Here is a 24,522-nt window from a genome sequence, read left to right as displayed (position 1 = left end):
CCAATATCTAAGTGAAAGGCGTTCCAGAATGAGAGAATGGAGAAAACAGGAAGAAGAAAATCATCAAAGAATCATCGCCAGAAAATCTCCCAGAATGAAAGGCAATGATGGGCCGGTCCACCTAACAAGCAACACGATGGATAGATAGTCCCACACCGAGTCACATGGTTGGGACACTTCAGAACGCTACAGGCAAAGAGAAGATCCTGGTCATTTTCAGAAAGGAAAAAGAGGACAAACACAAGGATCAGGAATGAGACTAGCTTTGGACATTTTGACATTATCAAAAGATGGGAGAAATATGAAGACATTCCTGTAACGTTCTGAAGGAAAAGAGTCTCTGATTTCGAATGCCGTACCTGGCCAAGGTGTCAAGCAGGCAGGACAGAGATATTTCAGATGCGCAAAATCTCAAAAAAAAAAAAATTGGCCTCGCATGCTATCTTTCCCAGAAAAGAACTACAGAATGTGTTCCTCCAAAGGGAGGGAATGAACCGAGAAAGAAGCATACAGGAGACACAGGAAATGAGAGGCAGTAAGAGAGTGGGGAAGGGACGAGAGGTGCCAGGAGGCCAGCCCTGTCCCCAGCAGAGAGGGCAATTCATGCAGACCAAAGGGGGTAGAAAGCTGCAGAGATTTCCCCAAGAGGTGAAATCAACAGAACACCAGATATATCTGGACATCTTTTTCTTTGAATTTTTTTTAAATTTATTTTTTTTCTTGGACATCTTAAGAAGAGCTTGAAACTGTAGGTGGAAATGTTTGGTTGGGGTTGGTGATAAGAGCAAAGGCACCTAAAGCAAACAAAACCAAGAGACTTTGTGATTCCAGGGAAACCGAAAGTTGTACCGGACAGAGGAAGTAGTCTGGTCGACTGCATATATCAGCTATGCTCCGTCCAGAATTTTATAGACATGCTGGTATTGACACAGACTATCTGATAGAAATTCTGACAAAATCCCACTGAGGGAATGGGAAATGAGAAGGGAGCACATAAGTGGTAGGGGTGGGGGAGGTAGGGGAGCTAAGTTCTGTCTACACTGGTGGGAAGTTCCCCTTCAGTGGTAGGAAGTTAGAGAGTCTCTAAGACAGAAGCATCTGGAAGCATTACTACAGGTGTGTCATTTAGAGATGTGTGGTAAAAACCAACAGGGAAAACAGCAGAGATGAAAGTAGGAGCGTCTGGAGGTTGGGGGATGGGGGAGGAGGAGGCCTGGCCGGTTTTCTCTTGAACTATCCAGAACAATGCGATGCTTCGAACGTATGCACATATTACTTTCTTTTTTTTTTTTTTAAGATTTTATTTATTTATTTGACAGAGATAGAGACAGCCAGCGTGAGAGGGAACACAAGCAGGGGGAGTGGGAGAGGAAGAAGCAGGCTCCTAGCGGAGGAGCCTGATGTGGGGCTTGATCCCACAACGCTGGGATCACGCCCTGAGCCGAAGGCAGACGCTTAACGACTGTGCCACCCAGGCGCCCCACACATATTACTTTCATAAAACAAACACCAAAGACAAAAATGAACAAATGACCGGTTGTTCTACCGCGTGAGAAATCTCTTCCAACCACTAGGTGGTGCTATTGGCCACTTGTGGAAACTGCCTGGGCAGGGCCTGCTGGTCAAGCATTTCTATGCAGTTTTCCATAAAGAATGAGATTTTATCAATAGAGTTAGGAAGGAATTAAAGCTGTTTATTTTCTTTCGTCTTCAAATGTCATCCCTCTTCACGGACAGAGAAGAAAAAATCGTCTGCCCTCAGTGGTGCAATAATTGAAAGCTCAACGCTGGGGACAAAATCCGGAGTCTTCTCCCTGTCGAGTGCCCCACCTTCTAGAAGCACAGATGCTGTAAAATCAACTGTGCAGCCAATTGTGGTAAATGTCTCTCTCGGGCACCCGGCCTGGACTCATGAATAAGAGGAAATTCAGGAACGGGACGCCCGTGTTAGGAAAGCCCAAGCTACATTGGGTGCTAACGTCAGACACCAAAGAGATTCAATGGAAAATGGATTTGGGATCCTCCCGCGACAGGTGGGCTGGTTATCGACTCAGGAAGCAGAGACGTAGGCATGGAAATCAGGCATGAAGAAAGGCTTATTTAATACATCCTGCAATTACTAATGACATCTTGATAGCCTGATCAATGTTGTTTTTCCCCTCCGTTCTGTTTCCCTTGACTCTTCTGGATCTGTGGTCAGCGGCAACTGTGGGGACACATTTCTTAGCCTCCATCCACCATGCTGAGCACTCGTCTTTCTGAGATCAGTGCTACTAAGGAAATATTTTATTAATGAATGAAGCTGGTGCACTGACCACATGTTTTCTCACCCCTCATCCTTTCAGTGTGGTGCCCACCCACCCTCCCCCCGAGCAGAGCTCCCCTCCAGCCATTCTGTCCTGTTCTGGGTCCTCCCCCTCCTCCCTTGCCGCAGATGTGAGCATGGTCCCCAGTTCTGGCCTCTTCTTCTCTCCCTCTCCACCCTCCTCCAGATATGTAAACTAGCCTAGGAGTTCCAGTCTTCTCCTCCCCGCAGATGGTAGTCCCTACCCCCCTGTCCCTGACTCCCTCCTCAACTCAGGCATCCGTTCCTGCGTTCCTGCATCTTCGCAGACAACTCCACTTAAGAGTCTCATCCAGCCTGTTGGCAGCATGCATTGCATCCACAATCAACGTGTATGTCGCCTTTCGCAGCCACCTGCTCCTTCTGATTTCCTGATTCCCATCAGGAGGCATGCATGCATTCTGCAAGCATTGGCTGAATAAAAGGCGTGATTCCAGACACCGGGAATGGAAGGATTTTTAAAAAACAAGGTCCCCACCCTCAAGATCCTTGTAGATTGTAGGTAGAAGAGAGAGACTGGTAATGAACTCCCAGCACCCCATGATCAGGGCTTTAGTGGAAGGAAGGGGAAGGGGTAATGTGTGCACTCAACATCCCTGGGGACCGCGGGGGAAGCTTAGCACCGCTCAGGGAGGAGCCATGAGTTCCCCTCCTCTTCTCCCTGTTCCCCTGACGCTACCAGGCACTGGAACTGCTGAGTCTTCCTCAGCTGTGTTTTCTACCCCCTGTTCTCTCGCCAACCTCAATGCGTGTAGGTGTCACTTGGGGATTTTGTTAAAATGAAGCAGATTTGGGGTGGAGCCTGGAATTCAGTATTTCTGACAGGCTCCCAGGAGTGGTGCTCCTACTGCTGGCCTGTGAGCACACTATGAGTCCTGAGGGTCTTTCTGCCCCCACCCTTGTCGTCACTGCAGGCCAGCATCATCGCCTAGCCCAGACTGCTCTCCCTGGCTTGGATCCTAGCCTGTGCGATCCGGGAGCCACCCACCACAGTGCCCATCTAAAACAAATAAGATTTAAAATTCCGTTTCTCGGGTGCCTGGGTGGCTCAGTGGGTGAAGTGTTTGCCTTCAGCTCAGGTCATGATCTCAGGGTCCTGGGATCGAGTCCCACATAGGGCTCCCTGCTTAGCGGGGAGTCTGCTTCTCCCTCTGCCTCTCCCGCTGCTCATGCTCTCTCCCCCCACCCTCAAATAAATAAATAAAATCTTGAAAAAATAAAAAATAAATAAAATTCAGTTTCTTATCCACAGTAGCCACATTTCACGTATTCAAGAGCCACACGAGCCATATTATAAGCTCCTTGAAGACACACTTTGTTTGTCTTGCCATTTTTTTCTATCCTCATGAACCTAGCCCATCACCTTTTTCTCCTTCGACAAGTATTTATTTATCACCTATTATATACCAGAAGCTGTGCTGAGCACTGGGAGCAAGTGGAGGTCAGAGGTGAACCACACAAATATGGCCCCGCAGCCGCACAGGTCCCAACACAGGGGCTCAGGAACGACCCACTGAAAGGAATAAATGGGTGAAGAACGTACAAAACACCTCTGGGAAATTTCACAAGAATGACTTTCCTATTTCTCCCCAGCTCAGAAATCGTCAACAGTCTACCCCTTCTGCAGAATAAAGTGCACATTCTGTGGCTTGGGATGCAAGGCCGTCCTGAGAGGGAGAGCTGCATCCAGCTGGGCCTGGGTATCGCTGTGCTCAGGCCACTGGAACAAAAGACCACACGCACCCAGTGGCTTGCCCAGCAGATTTACTTCTCACCGTTCTGGAGGCTGGAAGTCCAAGATCAAGGTGTCAGCAGGGCTGGTCTCTCCTGAGGCCTCTCTCCTTGGCTTGCAGAGAGCCGTCTTCTCTCTGTGTCTTCACATGGCCTTTGCTCTGTGTGCAGCCCTGCCTCCCAGTCCACACCCCCCCACACGCACCCAGTGTCTCTCTGTGCATCCCCATCTCCTCCTCTTATAAAGACACCAGTCAGATTGGATCGGGGCCTATCCTAACAGCTTCATTTTAACTTAATCATCTCTTTAAAACACTATCTCTAAATCCAATCACCTTCTGAGGTACTGGGGGTTAAGACTCCAATAAATGGGGGCGCCTGGGTGGCACAGTTGTTTAGCGTCTGCCTTCAGCTCAGGACGTGATCCCGGCGTTCTGGGATCGAGCCCCACATCAGGCTCCTCCGCTATGAGCCTGCTTCTTCCTCTCCCACTCCCCTTGCTTGTGTTCCCTCTCTCGCTGGCTGTCTCTATCTCTGTCGAATAAATAAATAAAAATCTTAAAAAAAAAAAAAAGACTCCAATAAATGAATCTGGGGAGTGGGGGGTGGGGGAACACAATTCGCCCATAGGAGTCAGGAAGATGGTTTTGGAATCTAACAAAACTGGGTCATGAAAATCACTATTCATGACTGTACCATGGAGGACACTTTCTTTGTCCTTGCCTCAGTCTCCTCATCTGAGAAATGGTGATCCCACGACCTTCCTCATGAGGTGTTAAGACTAAAACACTTACTGATGTGAAGCACTTGGCTGAGCTCAGCACATAGTCAGCACTCAGTTAATTGTAGTCACTGTCACCATCCCTTCCTCACACTTTACTTGCCCTTTCCCCCAGCACCAATTCCTCCCTTCAGGTCGGTCCCTGACACAGGGGAGCCTTGCCTCCCCACACCTTTTCTCACACAGACCCTACGGCCTCATATTCAAATCCTAGTCTTATCTCAGGGTTCGTGTCAGACGCCCCTTCTGTCTGTAGCAAGATGTCGGCCCTCAGCTCCTCCTCCCCAAGTCGTGGCTGCATTACTCTCTCTCCTACACCCTCATCCCAGCCAATTAGCACCTGTGAAGTAAAACCCAAGTTGTTAACGTGTCTGCTAACTTTTCCTCCACATAGGCTGACCCTCCCAATTAAATTGTAAGGCTCCGTAGATCAAAGCCTCCGTTATCCTTCTTAGCTGTTCTCACAGTACACATCGGAGTCTCGAACATAGGAGGCCTTCATCAGTCACAAGGTTGATGAGTGCAAAAATCCTGATAGATGGTCAATATTCACTGATTGAATAGGTGTGTGTGTGTGTGTGTGTGATGGTCAATATTCACTGATTGAATAGGTGTGTGTGTGTGTGTGTGTGTGTGTGGTCTTAGCATAAAGAAATCAGGAGAAAGAAAAACACCAAATTCAGGCCATCGATTTTCTCTTGAGGGAAAAGGACCTAATGCAGAGTGGATTCACAAATGTTGGCAATGTTGTGGTTTTTTTGTTTTGTTTTGTTGGTGTTTTTTTTTTAAGATTTTATTTATTTATTTGACAGAGAGAGACCAACAGCGAGAGAGGGAACACAAGCAGGGGGAGTGGGAGAGGAAGAAGCAGGCTCCCAGCAGAGCAAGGAGCCGGATGCGGGGCTTGATCCCAGGACCCTGGGATCATGACCTGAGCCGAAAGCAGACGCTTAACGACTGAGCCACGCAGGCGCCCTGGCAATGTTGTGTTTTATTTTTTCAACTGTGTGGCAGCTTCACGATTATCTGTTATACTGTTCTCATATCTTTCTCAATTCTTAAGTAGTGCAAGTTAATATTCATTAATTGACACATCTCTGTCGTTGATAGGTTGAGTTATTAACATACACAACTAATGTACAAGGAATTCTCCTGACATGAGAGAAAAGACTTCAAATATTTGTCTTAGAAGAGTTTTAGCTAGGACTTCAGAGTATAACTCAACAAACTCTTTTAATTAATATTTTATCTGGCAGGAAATATTTATGAGACATTACCAGCCTCATACATGCAAATGGAATTTCTATAAATAGGAGACAAAAAATAATTTCCTGTGTGTCACATTTGAAAAAGAAAACTTTTGTGATTCATCTCTCGCTCAGTGAAGGCAGATAAGAGAAGCCGAGGCAGGTGGACAGAGGCAGTGTCTCTGTATTCTAATTAATAGCGATGACACCCCCAAATTCTTGGTGCTTTCAAGCACCCCCTCATTAATTTTCAGACACTGAAGGATGCCATCAGCATCTTTCAAGCCCCCTGAGCGGTCCTTGAGTTGTGTCGCCGATCCTCAAATGTTGTCTCTGCTCTCTGGGAGACTGGGCTTATGGAAGGGTTAAGGCTCACTCCAATTTGCAAAAACCAGTCAGGACGAGAATGCCCATGTGTCTCATTTTTCAGATCTAGGCTGAGAACTAGACCCAGGTTTTGTCTCCTGGTCCAAGGTCCCATTGCTGTGAGAATACTTACAAAATACTTCCCAGACCACCCTACATTTTGCTTCGAAGTCAGCCAGGCTCCCCGATTTGGCAGAAGAAATCCCATAGTTGTTATATGGAATCCAAAAGCAATGGCTACCCCAGGACAGAGCACCTCATAGGCTCAGAAAATGCATATAATGGAAGTCATCCAGACCACAGAGCTACGAAGTCAAGGCTTCTCCCAAGAGCTAGGAAATTAAGGAATGAAGAACTTTCTTCTCAGAGCGTTAAACCATTAGATCAGCACGTAATGATGAGCAGGAAGACGAGCTAAATCTCCTAAGGGGACTTAGAGATTCGACTCAGGCAGGGGCGATTGCAGCCACACTGAGCAACTGACCCCTCTAAGGAGAGAGAGGAAGGGGGTCCAGGATGCAAACCCTGGCAGGGACCCTCTGCGCTCTAACCCTGGGCAGCGGGCTGCGTGCGTCATGCTCTTGCAGCAACAGGAGCCCTGGGGTGGCCCTCATGAGACCAAACTTCCCTGACACCATGTTGCTGTGCTCATAAGAGAGGAGAGGCTCGGTGCACCCCAGTCCCAGCGACAACCATTTGTCTTACAATGTAATAAACCGGTTTTCCTGTTGTTGATGGTGTTCACTTGATAACTACTCATTGAGCACTTAGGCTAGGTGCTGGGGACACAGCAGAGAACAAGACAGTCCCAGTCACTGCCCTGGCGGAGCCTACGGTCTCATGGATACCGACCTCACACACTTGATCAGGTGGGCCTGCGGGGAGAGTGGAGACACACTTAGGGCTTAGAGCAGAGGTGTTGAACCCAAAGAGCTGCCCTGAATGGACCTGTCCCCAGAGAAGCCTACCGGCCCCTCCCCGAGTAACAGGCCTCTCTTTGCAGGGGGTGCCCCGTCTGCAGCTGCCTTTCCAGCAGCTTCCACGAACTAAGGAATAAATGCATGCAATCATCTTTCCTCCAGGCAGGGGGGAGGAATCCAAAAGGGAAGGCAGCGGCTCTGCTCAGCCTAGGTATGCATTGAGGCAGTGGCTCTCCCCTGGTGGGAGGCTTCTTTGAGCAGCAGAGGGCGCATTTCCCGCTCTTCCTACCCAGCCAAGGGTCACACATCCCTGGAGGGGACATTTAGGCGGTGAGCAGAGAGCCCTGGGAGCAGCAGACCCGTTTCCTGTCTCCCACTTGGACCACCGGACCGTGGACAGAGAAAGCCAGGGGGTGAAGAGGACTGAGTAGCCCGTCCAGGGCTCTGAACCCAAAATTTCTGCTTTCCAGTTTCTTCTTTCTGTCTGCTCCACCGCACCCGCAAAACACGCGCGCTCACCCATATGCACACGCTGGGACTCACATAGACACAGGTGCATGTCACACACGCACACGGGGGCGCTCTCACACACGCACGCGCGGGCGCTCACACAGACACAGGTGCACGCTCACACACTCACACGCACGCTTGCACGGATCTCCGTCCTTTGCTTCTGCACTCTTACCAGAAGCACCCCCAGTACCACCGGCCCGGGCGTAGCAGGGAGGGGGACGCGAGGGAGGGGAGAGCCGCCCGCCCCTCCCCTCGGGTCCTCTCTCCCCCTGCGGGACCCCATTCATTCAGAACCGGCCGAGTCCCGGGACCACCCGGGCAGCCCGCCCCGCCCCCGCCCCTCCCGCTCGTGCCCGCGGCCTTTTAAGTCGGTTATTACACATTATTACACTCAGAGTCGTTTGTACTGGGGCCGAAGGGGAGGAGAGCCGGGAGAGAGAAGCGGGAGGAGGGGAGGAGGGGGAGAGAGAGGGAGAGCAAGGGAGAGAGAGGGAGAGTGCGAGCGTGAGCAGAGCCTCCCGCTGCCGGAAGAAGGGAGTGACTGAAGGGGCTGGCGAGGGAAGGGACAGGATGGCTTAGAAGCCTCCGGCCACAGGACCCCACGACAGGGAGGAGCTCTAGGCAGAGTCCGAGGCTGTGGTAATGGCTGGGGCTGGAGAGTCCCCTCGAGGGCCCTGAGCGCCTCTGCACCGCCTCTAAGGGAGGTCCAGAAGTTAGCATCAGTGGGACTTGGAAGCTCGGATCTCAACAAGTAAGTTGTCTTCTTTTCCTTCTTCCTTTTCTCCCCAGCTCACTGGTTCTGGAAGGCGGGATGTGCACTCTCAAGCTGCCCATTGCCCCGGCAGTTAGCTTTGCCAGGCACCTGCCACTTGGGGAGCCCACAGGGACAGCGAAGGGCTTCGGGCGGGTTTAAAGTTCAGCCAGGAAATCCGAGCTCCCCAGAGCCCGCAGGTGTCACGGGCGCTGGGAATTGAGCCTTCAGAGGGCTGTAAACACGCAGTGCTGATACCAGAGCTGGGGTACACCCCCGGGGTCCTGAGACCACCCTGCCTGCTATGAGAGGCTAAGGCAGTGGGGGTTGGGGGACATCATTCCCCTGGGTAGCAGCTCTGCCTTCAAATGGGGGTGTAGAGGGCTGGGGTGGGGCGGTGAGCTCCCTCAGAGCCTCTGACCCTCAGCTTACTCTTGCTTTCTTTTAAGTCTGGCCAAATTGGAAACGTGGCCTTGCTATTTCTGCCCTCCTTGCCGCCTGCTCACTTCCTGCATGCCTGCCTATCTCTTTTTAAACATCCTTCCAACTGTTCAGAAAGGCCAGGAGTCCTGGCCGCAAGGGCAGGGACAGGGAATAGGGAAGACCATCATTACTCCCCTTCTCCCAAATCCATGTGTCTCCCTGGAGAATTGTCCGTGCTTCCCATCACACAGGGCTGCCCCGCCTCCTCCCGGGACTGGGGAGCAGCCTCAGGCAGTGGGACCGGGTCTGGCCCCGAAGTTCCAGGGCCTAGCCTCAACATCAGGTCCGGAAGGCTAGCCCAGCCCTTGTTCTGAGAGCCCCTTTCCACCTCCAGAAGAGCAACAGGCACCCGGATGTTTGCTTTTGTCCAAATGTGCCAAGGGCTTTGCTCCCTTTCGATCCTTTTAACGGGAGAGATTTTTACATCTTTATCCTACAGCTAAGCAACAGCCACTCGGTGATTCTGGGTAACTTCTGGGAGGTACACAGCTTCTAAGTGAGATTCTCACCTGGGTCTGACTCCAAAACGTACCTTTTTGTCATCGGGCTCTCTGGTCCGCAAAACACTTTTCCAGGTGAGAAAGCAGCAGGGAAAAACAGCTAATATTTATGGAACCAAGACTGACCAGACACATTCCTATGAGTTCATCTGGACACCAGTCCTGTGGGGTGGAGGTCATCCGCCAGCTTTACGGATGAGACCGCAGCTTTAGAGTTCTGAGCAGAAATAATGGCGAGCTGTTACCCTCTAAACCCTGTCCTCTGACTTCAAAGCCAGACTCTTTGCACTATTAAACACTAACCCTGAAAGGTGTGCTGACCTTTCCCCAATCCGTGCCTTTTCCTCCAAGCCAGGTGTAAATCCCATCAGCGGGTTGGATGAGACCGTGAGGCGCCCTAGAATTGGGTGGAAGGACCAAGCAGGGTGGATGGTGTGGGAGCTAGAGGGAGAGGCCATTGGTTGGGCTCTGACACGAAAAGCTTAGTCAGGCTGCCTGGGATTTTAAAACTATTGATCTGCCCCGAGACGGCCTCGCTCTGCTTCTTGGCAATAATATTAAGAAATGGTCATTATGGAATGCTGACTGTGTGATACTGGGCCTTTTGCGGATGTGAGGGGATGTTTCTTCTTCCTCCTGCTCTTCCTCCCAGCCTCCCCCGACCTCACCTCATCCCAATCCTATATCATCCTGGACCCAAACAATCTGAAACTAAATTCACAGAGTTGAGACTTACAGCCTAAGGCAAGAAAAAGACAACCTTCTTTTACCTCGGAAGGAATGTGTTGGGGCGTTTATTAAGTGTTTATTACTTATTGGGCTCCGTTTATTAATTATGAGGTTGATAATAAATTATTACAACAGCCTAAATGATCATAACAGCACCAGGGCCACCACCGAAAGGGGAAACACCAGGTAGGGAGCTGGTCTGCACATTCCACAGGACAGTGCTCCCCAGGTCCCCTCAGCCATGTTCTGGGTACCCTACCCAGCCCTCCGACAGCGAGGGGACCACTCAGACAGACTTCTCCTGTCCTCTCCAAAAGCCACTATAACCTGCTGGTCCACCTGCATTACACAGAGAATGAATGAACTCCATCCAGCGAGCGCTGCCTCTGGAGGAGAGGACAGGAGGACATGTGAGCAGAGAGAAGGGGCTGGCACCTTGAGCTGGCCAGGGCTGTCCCAGAAACTGCTGCCTTCCCTGAGGAGGAGTCCCCCGGGAGAAGCCTCTCGTGGGTACCCCCTAGTCTGCAGGCATGTCCCCTGGGAGCCCAGCAGAGACATCCGTGTGGCTCCGTCACAGACGTTCTCTCTGTCCCGCTGTCCCCGGCTGGCTGTGCAGCAAGATCCCTTTGAGGCTTCCTGCCAGTGCCTGCCTGGGTTTCTCAGCCAGGGATGCGGGAGTTGAGCCCACAGCAGGGAAGAGACAACTAGAGTGCCCCCTGCTCCCCTTCCCACTTGCTTTGCAGATGACCGCGTTCTCATTGCCTTCTGCGGTCCAAGCCGCAGATGGGTGTTGTGGGCACCCACGTCCTTGCAAATGGTATCTACTTCTGTTTCTTGTTTTTAACTCAGTTCTGCAGCCATTTAGCTGATCGCTTAGCATGTGGCAGGAGTAATTAATTTTTGAAAACCTTGGAACGTGATCATTCAGGCAAGGTTATGTTTTTCCACTTCAGAGCATGAGTGCCAAAGCTTACGTTTTCTGGGCGATACGGATGGAATATTTAGGCTGGGGTTGGGGAGGGGGGAAGTACCATGGAGAGAAAGGAGGAATCCTTTAGGTGGTTCGAAGGAGCCATTTTTAGATTCAACTTTTCCCTGTGTCTGAGCTACAGACAGGCCTCGGAGAGCTGACAGTGTTTCCAAGACAGGGACCATCATCAGATGAGCTTTGTGATAGTTGTCAGCCACGGAGGAATTTTTCTGTTTTTCCTCAAGACAAGAGAAACAGCATGGAAGTTCAAACACAAAGGATTGCAGTGCGGCATTTGAAAAAAACACCTGAATGTCTTTCTCTAGGAGACTTGTGGGTGGCTTTCTCTGGGATTATTTTAAAACTGACGGGACAGCTGGCCCTTCCTGAGACCCTGGCTGCCGAGGGACAGAGCCATGGCCCCTGCCAGTGCCACAAGCTTATCTAGTTCCTCCTACCTTGACATTCTGATAAGTGAGCTATTCTAGTCCACAGAGCCCCGGATGACAGCAACCCTTGCCAACAACCGTGTTAAGTTAAATGGCAGAGCCAAACCTTTAACACATGACCCTGGAGATCCTGGCTGGTGCGTAAATGTTAAGTTCCATTATCATTCCAGACCAGAGCAGGCTGAGGGGCAAAGGTCAGGGATCATCCGACCGCTTTGTCAGGTGGCTACCGCACTTCCTGGTCACCAAGGGTCAACCGATCTGGTGGCCAGGGAGGCTAGGGGCCGGGGCTGGGGAGTCAAAAGGGAAATAAATGGAGGGGGAGGAAAGGAGAGATCACGATAAGCTTTTAGACTCTCCTTCTCCTCCTGTCACTTGGTTGCTGGATGCCAGGTGTGCGCCCATCCCTATGTCTTCTTTCACATTTTAGGCTCCTTACCTGAATCTCAGGTAGGCCCTAATGCCATCGTCCTGCGTTATCTCTTGCTGTTCATAAAGGAAAAGGAGGGGGAGGAACTATGGCAGACAAATGCCATCAGGGGCCGACCCTGCGTCCTGTGTATTTTACCCTCACAGTCTGTCCCTCCCAAGATGGTGCTTTTGAGTGTTTGATGCTCTGAGTCTGGCCAGGAGGAGAGGCAGAAGAGTAAAAGAGACGAGGTATTGTCTCTGGTCCGGCAAGCTGGGCATCCAGCAGGGATACCAGATCCCACAGGAGCCCAGGTCCAAGAGTCCCTGACAAACAAAGCTTATGGCAGCCAGCTACCCTGGGCTATCACAGACGGCAAGGTATGCAGGCCTCGCAGCCCCAAATGACCTGTCATTTCAGAAAGTTGCCTTCATTGGACGAACCTAAAAGTCGCTCGAATATTCCTTTAAACGTGGGTATGGAGTTCCTACCACAGGCCAGACCGTGTGTAGGAACCTGTGTTACAAGACTGGGTCCTTTACACCCCCTGCCTGCCCGAGCTTGGAGCTCTCTCTGAGGACTGACTGAGGAAAGCAGATGTGCCCACGGATATGTTACAGGATCAGGGATAAGAGCCATTGCAGAGAGACAGAAGGGCCAAAGGAAGGCCAGGGAGAACCAGGGAAGGCTTTCCAAGGGGGCTCGAAAAAACAGTGAGGCGCAAGAGAGGAGGGAGCCCACGGAGGGAGCCCACGGAGGGAGCCCACGGAGGGAGCTTCTGTGGCTCCGAGGCCGGCCTCCGCTCGCCCTGGTCCTTCCTTCCATCTGTGTGAATATCCCCTGATTCTTTCCCTTAAATGTTCACGCATAAATGAACATTTCCATCACAGCAAAGATCTCTCATGTTGCCCTTTTTTATAGCCAAACCTGTTCCCCACCTGCCCCACCTCTTCCTTAGCCCCTGGCAGCCATGAATCTGCTCTTTCTATAGTGCTTGTCAGCTCAAAAATGTTATATAAATTGGATCCTATGGTATATAACCTTTGGGTTTTTCAATCAGTATAATTCTCTGGAGATTCATCCAAGGGTGTGGGTGTGATATGTCAGTGTGGTTGTTGAATTTGTTCAACTATTTACCCTTGAAGGACATCTGTGTGTTGTTTCCAGTTTGAGGCTATGATGATTACAGCTGCTCTAAATACGGGTATACAGGTTTTTGCATGAGCATAAATTTTCATTTCTTTGGGATTAAGTGCCCAGAGCGGCCATCCATGGTTCACATGGTAATCCTATGTTTAGTTCTTTAAGAAACTGACATGTTGGGGCGCCTGGGTGGCACAGCGGTTAAGCGTCTGCCTTCGGCTCAGGGCGTGATCCCGGCGTTATGGGATCGAGCCCCACATCAGGCTCCTCCGCTATGAGCCTGCTTCTTCCTCTCCCACTCCCCCTGCTTGTGTTCCCTCTCTCGCTGGCTGTCTCTATCTCTGTCGAATAAATAAATAAAATCTTAATAAAAAAAAAAGAAACTGACACGTTGTTTTCCCTTCCCACCAGCAATGTAGGAGCGACGCTTTTTCTCTGCATCCTTGCCAATATGCGGTGTTGTCACCATTTTTTATTGTAGCCATTCTGGTAGGTGTGCAACCATATCTCATCGTGGTTTTGCGTTCCCCTAATGGCTCATGATATTGACCATCTCTCCATGTGCTTGTTTGTTCTCCGTATATTTTCTTTGGCTAAATGTCTTTTCATGTCTTACACGCATTTTCTAATTAGATCGTTTGTTTTACTGTCGGCTCTTGAGAGGTCCGTAGAGTTGCGAGGTATTAACCCTTGTCAGATACGTGGTTTGCAAACATTTTCTCCTACTCTGGAGCTTGTCTTTTTATCTTAACAAGGTCGTTTTCAGCAAACACTTTCAGCTTTGATGAAGTCCAATTTAGAAGTGTTTCCTTTTATGGATGAGGTTTTTAGTGTCGGGTCTAAGAATTCTTTACCTGCCACAGATCCTGAAGTTTCCCCCAGGGTTTTTGGGGGTTTTTTTCCCCTAAAAGTTGTATAGCTGTACCATTTACATTTAAGTGCATGATTCATTTTGAGTTAATTTTTATATAAGGTTTAAGACTTAGTCAAGTTCATTTTTTTGTCTATGGGTTTTGTCTATTGAATTTCTCTGGTGCCATTTTTACTATAAAGATGGTCTTTCCCCCATTGAATCCTTTTGCACTTTTGTAAAAGACCAGTTGGGTATATTTGTGAAGGTCTGTTTCTGGTTTCTGGGTTCTGCTCCATTGATCTATGTGCCTATCTTTCCTCCATTATCACACAGACTTAGCTATATAATAAGTTTCAAAGTTCAGCAGACTGGGGGCACCTGGGGGGCTCAGTTGGTTAAGCATCTGCCTTCAGTTCAGGTCATGATCCCAGGGCCCTGGGATCGAGCCCCACATGGGGCTCCCTGCTCCGCTAGGAGCCTGCTTCTTCCTCTCCCACTCCCCCTGCTTGTGTTCCCTCTCTCGCTGGCTGTCTCTCTCTCTGTCAAATAAATAAATAAAATCTTTAAAAAATAAAAACAAAAAAAATAAAGTTCAGCAGACTGATTTCTTCCACTTTATTCTTTTTCAAAATTGTTTCACCTATTCTAGTTCCTCTCCTTTTCCATAGAAATTTTAGAATAATCTTCTCTACATCTCCAAAAAATCTTGTGGGATTTTGATAGGAATTGTATTAAGCCTGCATATTCAGTTTGGGGAGAACTGGCATCTTCGCTGTATTGTATTCCAGTCTATGAACATAGTATATTTCTTCACTTGTTTAGATATTCTTTGATTTCTTATATCGCTGTTTTGTAATTTACAACAGTTCTTTCTGATCTGCCATGAACCAACACTGCGACCTTGGGCATATCACTTGGTTTCTCAGACCTTCAGTTCACCCTCTGTAAAATGGGTATAAGAACACTTACCTTGATACGGTGTGGAGGTTATATAAGACAGCAAAGGACAGGTGTCTGACAGTACGCGCTCAGTGAGAGATTCCCTTTGACAGATCCTGTTCTGTTCTTTCTTTTCTTCTTCCTAATGCTCATTTCTGATGCCCCCATTGACTTTCACTTTGTCTTCTTTCCATCCTTTGTTTCTTGACCTGCTTTCACGCTCAACTCTTTAATTCCCATGACTTTATTTATTTCTTACTCTCACTGGCTTTTCCTGTTCATTCATTCTCCCATAATATTTGTCTCATTCCTCTTTATTGGAGCATTTGGGACATTCTTTTTCTTGTCCTTAGACTTTGAGAGCGACTCTAGAGCCAATTAGCTTGGGTTTCAATCCATGCAAACACCAGCTTTGGGGCAGTTGGCTCACCCTCCCTTATGCCTCAGTTTCTTCGTCTGTAGAAGGGGGGAAACAGTACCCATCTCATACTTTTTCTGAAATATCTAAATGAGTTAATATAGGTAAAGCATTTAGAATGCAATCTGGTGTTTGGTGAGCCCCCAGTAGGTTTCAACTCTAATAGGTTTCTACCGGGATTTTACTTGCTGTGCCCTGTTTCTCTGGTCTTTTCTCCCCATTCACTCACCTTCTGTCACCATCCCTTCTTTTTCTTTTGTTTTCTTTTTAAAGATTTTACTTATTTATTTGACAGAGATAGAGACAGCCAGCGAGAGAGGGAACACAAGCAGGGGGAGTGGGAGAGGAAGAAGCAGGCTCATAGCAGAAGAGCCTGATGTGGGGCTCGATTCCATAACGCCGGGATCACGCCCTGAGCTGAAGGCAGACGCTTAACCGCCGTGCCACCCAGGCGCCCCTTCATCCCTTCTTTTTCACTTGTACATAAGTACATTCATATTCACATTACCTGGCTTTCTCATTGCCGTCTTCTCTGTACCTCTCCGGCCTCCTCTTCTCTAATCATCATTGATAAATTGGCACCAGCCCAGGAAATCTGTCCCTTGGGCTGTAGACAGGAAACAAGTGGTTTTTCATTTTGATTTAATTATTAATCTCCTTTATTATTTAATGCAGAATACATACTCACAGAGCAGGGTTACAATGAAGAGACTGTATTATAAGCGCGCTGCTCGCTTTCAAAGAGATAGCGGGCTTAAAAAGGAAAAGTACTGGGTAGACAGATACAAATGTGGGGAAAATGGAAAATGAACTAATTTGATTTTCATGCCCTTTTATTCACAATTTTTCAGACATCATCCGCAGGGGGCTGGGTGGGTGAATTGGGACTCTGGTCAGGAAGCCATGGCCTAGTATTAGGAAGAACAGCCATCAGGACCCCTCGGCAGCCTGCCACACAAATGAGAACCACGCGGGTTGGGCACCTCAGTCACAAGCTTCCAGGCCTGCTCCCTAGAGGCCCTGATCGATAATTAGGTACAATAGGAAATGTTAAATTGCTGGAAAGGTACTCACGACATGATTAAGACTCTCAACTCTTATATTCCATACCTTGCATTAGGCCCGATTTTGCCCTTTTAAAAATTGCTGGGTATATTTGGACTCCCTGAAATATATTCAAATAGATCTTTTAAGTACCATCAAAATGATCTTTTTGTCTCTGTATTTTCTCCAAAGAACTGAACTCCACCAGCAAATACTACATCTGTCGGCTCCCGTTTCAGACAACAACTCTGTCATCCTTAAAAAAAAAAAAAAAAAAAAGAACCCTTGAGTGAAACACCATTTAATCCTTCTCTCTTGGCTTTTTAGCTTTATCATGAAGTGTCAGTATTTTTGTTTCTTTAATGACAAAGCAAGCATGGGATTAGTCCACAGCCCTTCTCCTAGAGTACATGTTTCTCTGCAGATATCCTAAAACGATGCATGAGGTTTTATTACTGCCTTAGAATTGTGGTGCCAAACCCCCCAAGGATACAATTTGAATGAGCAGCCAATTATCTTCCTTTGTCTGGGCTGCCCAAGGCTCTGAAGGCCCCAGGCTCATCTTCTGGTGCCCCTGGTGGCATTGACTGGCCCCCTTCACAGCGCAGCCAGAAAAGTCAAGGCTACCGTTAGGCCTATTGTTACATTGGTCAGTGTTTATATTACATAAAACTTCCCATTCAGTGTCGCTAAGTCTACAATGTCACCATCTTGGGAGCGAGTTAACCAGCATTTGCGTGCCCTGGGTAAGCCCCAACTCGCCAGCTAGAAAGTGGGATTAATACTATAGGATTCTCATGAGCCGATCCAAGAATTCTGGAAGAGCCCCTAGAGAGATATCAATTGCTATTATTATTCCATTACAATTCCATGTAGTAATAATAATACTGCTTTATTTCATATCTCATACCTGGTCTTAGCCTGGAACAATGCAGGTTAGGGAACCAAGTGCCTCATACTACTATTTGGGAGGGTAGAATTTTCCCAAAACAATGGGAGCTATTTCATGAACATTAGGATTCCCTAGGATATTTACATTTTTTACATAGGAAAGAGACCCAGGGTGGGGACCTCAGCAGAAATGTGTCATTCAGGGCAAGACAGGTGGCCAGGAAAGTCAGGATTATACTTCCGAACAAGGTCACACTCTGTTTGGTGCTCTGGACTTGGGTGGATGTCAAGTGGGAAAGCGGGGAGCGTGGGCTCTGCAGGTCGGCCGCCAGTCAGCCCAAAGCCGGGTTCGGCTCCTTCCCTGCCTTCTCTGACTCTCAGTCTCCTTACCTGTGTAACAGATACGCTGTACTTACCCTACAGTGTTGTTGAGACGATGACGTTAACATACAAAGGCACCTCTTCAGAGACACACACACACACACACACATACAGACTCACACTTCACTTCCTGGGCTATTCTGCAAAGAAAAACAAGAAGTCAGCCTCACCAGCTACAGGCAACAAATGGAACACATGTTTAGAACAACAGCAGAACGAGTGTCAAGGGCGTCGAAGGGCACAGAAGGGACAGATGCTCCCCAAAGGGCTTGCTCCTGTCAGGGTGTCTCCGAGTCAAAACTGGGGACCGCTGAGTGGCTCTGGGAACAGCCTCAGTCCTGCATCCCTACCCCACCCTGACTTTGCCCTAAATAACAATCCCCCTGGTGCCGAAGGGCCGGATACAAGGGTGCCCCTCGGAGGGACAGAGGCAGCCCTAGGATGGAGGCCGGGATGTCTGGGCTGGGGAGAGGCGTGCGAGCCCTTCCCTGGGCAGGGGCCAGTCTGAGCCGGGCCGATGCAGGGGGGCCCTCGGCGCCTGAGGCCTCCTCACCCGCCTGACACAGCTGCTGTCTTGCGGTGGCCTTAGCAGCTAAGCCATCAAGGACATGGTGTGCTGGGACAGCCACAGTGATGAAGTGTCCTATCTGACACAGCCCATTCCTCCAACCAGCCTGTCCCTGGCTCCATGCTCCAGTGAAAGCCCTTCACTGTGCTCCTGGCGCACGCACCGCCCTCACACAGCCCCCAGAGACCTTCACATTCCAGAGACAGGGGTGCCAAAATTCGCTCTGGCTATGGCAGATCTCTGCACAGTCCCCGTTATGGGGCATTCAGCGTGGAGCAGAGCTACAAGGATGCATTCCCCGAGCCCTCGTGGGCCCCTGAGAGTGAGGGACACCCTGGCCATAAAACCAGACCCACATGGTCTAACCCTACTCATGTCAGAGCCTCACAGGCCTGTTATCCCAGGATTCCCTAATCGCTGGTCATCGGCAGCCATTACAGCTGAGCCAGAAATGAGCTTGGGAGGTGACCGGACCCATGCTCCTGTTCTTACAGCCCTCCTTTGGCGAGAGAGCCCCTTCCACCTTCTCTGAGGCATTTAGAGTCAGAAATTTCTCCCCACCGAGAACCGCTTCCACCAGGATGGAAATGGAGGGCTGCAATGCTTGTCCAGGACTCTACTGGCTACAGCATATCTGCCAAGGGTGCAGCTGGGGAGGACCAGGCCGCTAGGCAGAAGACGTAGGTAGGAGTGCAGAGGGGTAGGCGCCTGGGTGGCTCAGTTGGTGAAGCGTCTGCCTTTGGCTCAGGCCATGATCCTGGGGTCCTGGGATCGAGCCCCACGTCGGGCTCCCTGCCTGGTGGGGAGCCTGCTTCTGCCTCTGCCCCTGCCCCCACTCGTTCTCTCAATCTCTCTCTCTCTCTCAAATAAATAAATAAAATATTTTTTAAAAAAAGGAATGCAGAGAGGTCATGAGAGCCATCCGCACAATGGAGGGGACCGGGGAGAAGGAGGCTGTGGGTGAGGAGACAGGGCTCGTCAGGACCGTGGAAACCAGACGGGCGGGCACGGAGGCAGCAGCCCACACACCCCTGTCTGTGCTGCGGTGTGAGTCCCAGGTTGGCCCTCCGGCTTCCTCGGTCCTGAGGGCTGACAGGCTGTGGTCGTGGAAGACCGGTTAGCGAGGAGAATTCTTTGGCGCTACCACAGCTCTTCGCACCACGCCCGGCACAGCTCAAAGTCCAATCCGACGTGTCCGTGTGAGGAAGAAGCCTGTCCCCGACTCAGCAGCCCCGAAGTATAAGCTGGCAGCTGACAGACTGAAGCTGACTCGCAGATACAGTTTCCTTGATTAACTCGCTCGTTCAAAAATTGTCCAATTAGTGGTCAATGTTGACAAAAAAATTTCAGGCTTAAAAGTCTTCACTTCTAGCTTTTCTGGAAAAAGAGAGAGGAAGGTCTTACGGCAGCAGCCATGAGCTCTTGCTGGACAGTAGTGGCCCCGTCAGGAGGCTCACCTCGCCTCTGTCCCCATCACTCCCTGTCGGGTCCCCCAAACCCAGAGCACATTTTGATTGTACTTCTCTGCTCATATAATTGCTTTACCCAGAATAAAGAGAATTTTATCTCAAAATCTTTTTCTCTATCACAAACCTGAAAATGAAGGTCTAAGCAGAGCTTGGATTGGAATAAAAAACGGGAGAAAGGATATTATCTGTACACGACCAGTATAATGAGCACGTCACAGTGTGTCTGTGTCGAAAGAAGCCAGTCCAGCCCCCCCCGCCCCGAGCTTCGTAGACACCAGAGTTTGGTACCAACCTCGCGGGTTCCGGTTACCGCAGCACATGCCCCCCCACTCAGCCGGAAAGTTCTGGTATTCACCCCACACCTGGCTGAGGGAGACACAGTTGAGATGAAGGAGAATCACTCTTGGTGGAAGCCGTGGCTGCTGGTTATAGCTGTCTCTTCCTTGTGAGGGGTCATATTGTCCAAAGACAGACATTTCTTTTTCTTCTTTTTTTTTCTTCCCTTTTTAAAAAATTTAAACTCAATTGACTAACATATAGTGTATTATTACTTTTATAGGCAGAGTTCAGTGATTCATCAGTCTTATATAACACCCAGTGCTCATGACATCACGTGCCCTCCTTAATGTCCATCACCCAGTTACCCCATCTATCCCCCCTCCCCTCCAGCAACCCCCAGTCTGTTTCCTGTGACTAAGAGTCTCTTATGGTTTGTCTCCCTCACTGATTTTATATTGTTTTATTTTTTCCTCCCTTCCCCTATGCTCTTTTTGTTTCTTAAATTCCACATATAAGTGAGATCATAATTGTCTTTCTCTGATTGACTTATTTTGCTTAGCATAGTACCCTCTAGTTCTATCCATATTGTCGAAAATGGCGAGATTTCGGTTTTTTTGATGGCCGAGTAATCTTCCGTTGGATACAAGTACCACATCTTCTTCATCCATTCATCAACACAGACATTTCTGGGAGTGGAAGAAGCACTCGGGGATTACACCTGAACAGGTGTTAGCCGAGATGTGTGGACACCCTGTCTCCTTGGAACAATTAGGTGCTTATGAGGGGCAAATGTTGCCTTGTTGGAAAAAGTCAAGGAGGCGCTGAAAGCCACAGCCCGAGGCACTCTGAAGGCAAGCAGGAGGGTGGATGGAAGGTACAGCCCCCTCAGGAGGAAAAGGGAAATGGCTCCGGGCAGCCTGGGCACGTCGGGCAACACAGCAGCAAATCATGAACTGATTTCATGACACAGACCCGGCGTGTGTCCCTCTGGCAGTCTCCCAGGTCAGGCATTTCAGGCCTGACCCCCACCAAGGCTCAGATCCACTGACAGCCTGGTCAAACCCTGCAGGGCTGAGGACCCATAACCTCAGGGGCAGACCTAGCTGAGTATTCAATGCGACAATGCATAAAAATCACCAGCCCAGAGACGGCACTTCAGGTGCTCAGTACTGGAGCTTCTCACCGCAAGCAGGCTCCGCTCACCGCACTCACCACGTGCCTTCTCCACCGAGTCTTTCCAGATCCTTCCTCACTCACCGTGGTGAAGCCAAAATAAGAACTTGGTCTCTCTGTCACTCTCTACTGCACTGACCGTTGGCCTGTGTGTTCCCCACCAGACCGTGAGCCCCAGAGGGCAGAAAAAACAGCAGTGGTCCCCAATATCAATTGCTATTCGAATCCCCTGGGTCAGGGTCTCTGGGTGTGGGACCTCGGCATCAGCATGGGGTCCAGCTCCCGGCTGATTGCAATGTGAACCCACTGTGGAGAAGGCTCGCAACTCAGAGGACCAGCGCCATTAACAGGGCTGGGAGCTCCTCGATAAAATGCAGGCTCCAGGAGCTCCAGACCAACCTGATCAGAATCTGCATTTGAACGAGATCTCTGGGACTGGGAAGCACAGGAGAGCTGGAAGCTTTGATCTACCTGGTCCTGCCCCCAGCGCCCAGCGGAGTGAGAACTTGTAAAGACCTTTCGGCGGGGGTGGGGGGGTGGGGGGGTGGGGGGGTGTCACTGATGGAGGGAAGGAGGGAAGGAGGGAAGGAATCCGTGTGTTACAGTTCCCAATGGGCTTTCACACCTACTATCTCATGTGCTATCACCCAGATAGTTTTTGAACTCGGGTTCAAAAAATAAAACCACAAAACAGGCAGGAATTAAAGACTAGGTTCCCACCTAAGTTGATAAGAACAAATAGTAGCTACAAAATGACTGGGCTTTAAAATAAAATACCCGATGGGTTTTTAAAGATTGATTACTCTTGAGCTCTTCTGCCATTAGACTTCAGAATGCACTAAGGTTTTTTTCTTTGTTTTTTAAAGGATGGTAATTTTGAAAGCCAGGAAACCAGGACTGGCCCCCTGGCCGGAGCCAGCCCATCAGTGTGGTTTGGGCACAGGGACTGGGGGGCTGGGGCCACCGGCTGACCCCCCTCCTTGGCGAAGTGGGGCTTGGACCGGAGCTTCTGGGCTGGGAGCTGGTGGGGTTTTGCTCTCCCCCAGCCCTCCCCGCCTCCCCAGCCGCTAGTTCCGAGGTCAGGAAGGGCAGCTGCCGTGGCTGGCAGGGAACTATAAGGCAGAGGACAAAATTGCAGTTTCCAACATTTTGTCCTCGGGCAGACTGCTGAGAAAAGGAGGGTCACGGAAAGCCCCCTGGTCTCATTCCGAGATCGGCAGTGGGAAGGTGGCTGGGGTTGTGCTGGACCCCGGGGGGAGCCCAACCCCATGTTGCAGGCACCCCCCCCAATTCTAGAGACTCACAGATCCCCGCTGCACCGGGGGTCCCCTGTCTGGGTCATCCCCCCCTCCTCTTATTCTTCTGGCTCCTGCCTCCAGACCGAGGGAGGGGACTCACGGGGACACAGGAGGAGAGGAGCAGAGGATCCAGCCTCTGCAGGGCAGATCCTCCTGGATCTTAGCACCAGAACAGCCTCTGCATCCGCGTAGAAGAGCCACAGGCGAAAGAGTTCTTAGAAAGTTCTTCAGGCATAGCCTCCTGGGGATCCCAGAGAGACTGGAGCGAGCTGGGCACTCCTCTCCCCGCAGCGATTCTCACGCATTGCAACCACGGTGGGCTCTAGAGAGCGTCCTGCAGCCGCTGTGTGACTGTGGGCGAGTTATCTAAGCTCTCCCCCAGTTTCCCTCTTCGTAGAATAAGACAGTACCTCCCCGTGGAGTAAATGAGGCCGTGGAAGCAGGATGCTGACCCACACTAGGCACTCCAGAATTGCTCGAAGCTCTCCCGTCCCACCCCCACAACTCCAGCCCTGGCTGAAAAATAAATCGGAGCTGCGGCCAGCAATGCGCATGCGCCTTCTTTCAGCTTCCCCCGCAGCCCTCCTTGGTTGGCGCCGTCACCATCCCCATTTTGCAGAAGAAGTGACTGAGGCTTAGAGCAGTAACGTCCCCCAAAGTCCCTCAGCTCAAGGTGAAATCGGAAGATGAGCACTCTGATGCCAGAGTCAGCTTTCCTAACTATTTATTACCTGGTTCCCCCTTCTAGTCTATGTTAGACTTTTATTTCTGCCATGGCCAATGACCACAGACTAAATGGCTTAGAACAACACCCAGTTTTTGGCTCGGGGTTCGTAAGTAAGAAGCCCAGGCATGCCATGACTGTGTTCTTTGCTCAGGGTCTCACAAGGCTGAAAGCCAGGTGTCAGCAAGCTGCACGCTCCTCTGGAACTTTAGCTGCTGTGGTTGGGGCAGAATTTAGTTCTCGGTGATCATAGGAGGAGGTCCCTGTTTCATTGCTGGCTGTCACATGGGGTGCTGTCAGCTTCGAGAGGTCACCGCATTCCTTGCCACGTGTCCCTCTCCATCTCCACAGCTAGCAAAGAGCCTCTCCCTCTCATCTCATTCCTCTCATGCTTCCGATCACCTGCTTCAGGGCAAGCCCAGTCCCCTTCAGGGCTTCCCTGATTAGGTCTGGCTCACCGCAGACTTCAAGTCAGCTGTGCTGTGACATAGCCTCATCATGGGAGTGAGTATCCCATCCCCAGGTCCGGGGGCATATACAGGGAGTTTATTTCGGGGGCAGGAATCATGGGGGCATCTTGAGTTCTGCTGCCCTGTGGGTTCCTTCTCTATACCTGGCACATACTCCTTTGATAACACTTTTAATGCTTCCTGCTAATCTTGAAGGTCCTTGAGGGCATTGGGGCAACCACTTTGGATTGTTTTCATATTTTAACAACCAGTACAGCCATATAGATTCCGTAGAACAGCATACAAATATCTAGTCTGAGATAGGAGTATATTCTCCTCCATTACCTTTCCTCCAACCTCATCTCGTATCCCAAATCCTCGGGAAGCAGACATTGACCCAGCAAATATAAGAGAGAAAGGAAGAAGTCGTTAAGGATGTCTGCTATCCTCATTTTTGCAATAGGGAAATTGAATCTGAACCAAGACTCCCAGGGGTGCCTAGGTGGCTCAGTCGGTTAAGTGTCCATCTCTTTATTTCGGCTCAGGTCATGATCTCAGGGTCGTGAGATCGAGCCCCACATCTGGGTCTGTGCAGGACGTTGAATGTGGAACCTGCTTAAGATCCTCTCTTTCCCTCTCCCTCTGCCCCTCCTCTCCCAACCCCCCTGCAGGTTCTCTAAAAAAAAAAAAAAAAAAAAAA

At 50.0% G+C, this 24,522-nt stretch overlaps 1 long non-coding RNA gene across 1 annotated transcript in view; it reads left to right on the top strand.

The window, feature by feature from the left end:
* The first annotated feature begins 8,445 nt into the window (after positions 1-8,445).
* LOC121102901 overlaps positions 8,446-24,522 on the top strand; it is a 28,736-nt gene continuing 12,659 nt past the window's right edge. Inside the window, exon 1 of the long non-coding RNA XR_005835019.1 lies at positions 8,446-8,653. This is a non-coding gene — a long non-coding RNA (uncharacterized LOC121102901). The remainder of the gene's footprint in view (positions 8,654-24,522) is intronic.

This window comes from Ursus maritimus, unplaced genomic scaffold (genome assembly GCF_017311325.1).
Source record: "Ursus maritimus isolate PB19 unplaced genomic scaffold, ASM1731132v1 scaffold_16, whole genome shotgun sequence".
In the NCBI taxonomy this organism is placed as follows: domain Eukaryota; kingdom Metazoa; phylum Chordata; class Mammalia; order Carnivora; family Ursidae; genus Ursus; species Ursus maritimus.
This window is presented reverse-complemented; position numbering and strand designations above follow the sequence as displayed.